The sequence below is a fragment of the Tachyglossus aculeatus genome, chromosome 1, assembly GCF_015852505.1.
Source record: "Tachyglossus aculeatus isolate mTacAcu1 chromosome 1, mTacAcu1.pri, whole genome shotgun sequence".
Classification (NCBI taxonomy): domain Eukaryota; kingdom Metazoa; phylum Chordata; class Mammalia; order Monotremata; family Tachyglossidae; genus Tachyglossus; species Tachyglossus aculeatus.
In genome coordinates, this window is record NC_052066.1 from 141,914,077 (window position 1) to 141,916,298 (window position 2,222).

Below are 2,222 nucleotides of genomic sequence, written 5' to 3' on the forward strand. Positions count from 1 at the left end.
AAACAGGGTTGAAGATCCCCAAGTGGAACAGGGGCTGTGTCCAACCTCATTAGCTTGTACCTATCCCAACGCCTAAAACAAGTCTTGGTATATAGTAAGCACTTAACAAAAAACATCATCATTATTATTGTAATTATTATTATGTCCTAGTCCTGCCTCTGGTCAGGCTGACTTTCTTCCGGGCCAGCACAAACCTTTCTTGTGGTGAGGTTTTGCAGCCCCTATGGAGGCTGTGAGAGCCACTTCTTATTACTATTCTTTGTCTTCTCATTATTATTATTATTATTATCATTATTATTATTACTATTATTATCAAATTTGTTAAATGCTTACTATGTGTCAAGCACTCTTCTAAGTTTTGGGGTAGATTAGGTTAGGCACCATCCCTGTTCCACATGGGGCTCACAGTCTTAACCCCTCTTTTACAGATGAGGTAACTGAGACACAGAGAAGTTAAGTGACTTGCCCAAAATCACGCAGAAGACAAGTGGTGGAGTCAGGACTAGAACATGGAGTCCTTCTGAGTCCAAAGCCCATTTTCTATCCATTAGGCCATGCTGCTTTCATTGAATCCCCATTTTCCTCGGGATCCTCCTGGTTGGTGGCCAATCAGGGTGCTGATCTGAGGTTGGTAGAATGAGAAGCAGCACAGCCTAGTTGATAGAGCACAGGCCTGGGTGGAAGAAGAACCTGGGTTGTAATCCCAAATGTGCCACTCGACTGCTATTTGATCTAAGGCAAGTCACTTAACTTCCCTGGGACTCTGTTCCCACAAATGAAGAATGGGGATTTAATCACTAGTCTCCCTCCTATCTACACTGCAAACTCCATTTGGGACATGATTATCTGGGATGTACCTCAACATCTAATATAGTGCTTGGCACAAAGCAAGCACTTAACAACAACCGTTAGTATTATTATTATTCATTCATTCATTCAATCAATCGTATTTATTGAGCACTTACTGTGTGCAGAGCACTGTACTAAGCACTTGGGAAGTACAAGTCGGTGATATTTAGAGATGGTCCCTACGCAACAACAGGCTCACAGTCTAGAAGGAGGAGACAGGCAACAAAACAAAACTTGTAGACAGGTGTCAAAATTGTCAGAACAAATAGAATTAAAGCTGTATGTACATAATTAGCAAAATAAATGGTAAATATGTACAAGTAAAATAGAGTAATAAATCTGTACAAATATATATACAGGTGCTGAGGGGAGGGGAAGGAAGTAGGACGGGGTGATGGGAAAGAGGAGAGGAAAAAGGGGGCTCAGTCTGGGAAGGCCTCCTGGAGGAGGTGAGCTCTCAGTGGGGCTTTGAAGGGAGGAAGAGAGCTAGCTTGGCGGATATGTGGAGGGAGGGCATTCCAGGCCAGGGGAAGGATGTGAGCCAGGGGTCGACGGCAGGACATTATTATACTTGTTAAATACTTACTGTAAACCAAACACTCAGTGCTGGGGTAGATACAAGATAAACAGGCCAGCCACAGTCCCTGTCCCACACAGGGCTCATTGTCTTAGCGGGAGGGAGAATAGATATCAGTTTTACAGATGAGGAAATTAGGAGTTCCTCCTGGGGGAGATGGGATGTTAGGAAGGTTTTGAGGGCTTGGGGAGCTGTGAACTGATGGACCCCTCTCAGGGTCACACCTGAAGAGTTTCCAGTACTCTACCAGTCTCGACTATGAGAAGGAGAGTCAAGCAGAGGCATACCCATTCCATTCCTAGCTTGGCCAGTGTCTAGAGAGTGGCAGGCATTCTGCTACAAGTCAAAATTTCCCTGTGCTGGGCAGCAGCAGCATGGGAGAGAGTCGAGGGAAGAGACTCAAGTTTACTGCGTGAAAAGAGGCAATGGTAAACCACTTCCATAATTTTAGTAAGAAAAGTCTATGGATACACTACCAGAACTATCGCAGATGGAGGCAGGGTATTCTCGGGAAGATGTGTCCATGGCATCGCTAGAGGTCGGAGATGACTCGATGGCACAGGAAAAGACAAGATCTACTGGAGCAAATTCTATTCAGGGAGGCCTGTGAAAGCAACAGGTGCGGGGCCGGAGAATTGAGAGTCAGGTTTACTTGGGAGGAGTGAATGGTATGAGCTGGGGAGCAGAGAGTGAAGAGAACAGATCACCTTGCCCCCTCCTACCTCACCTTGCTTCTCTCCTTCTACAACCCAGCCTGCACACTTCACTCTTCTGCTGCTAACCTTCTCACTGTACC

The 2,222-nt window shown here is 45.5% G+C and overlaps 1 non-coding gene across 1 annotated transcript; it reads left to right on the top strand.

Moving 5' to 3' along the window:
* Positions 1 to 1,632: 1,632 nt before the first annotated feature.
* Positions 1,633 to 1,770, top strand: LOC119934639. The gene has a single exon (XR_005452990.1). It is a non-coding gene; the product is annotated as a small nucleolar RNA SNORA7 (small nucleolar RNA).
* Positions 1,771 to 2,222: the final 452 nt, after the last annotated feature.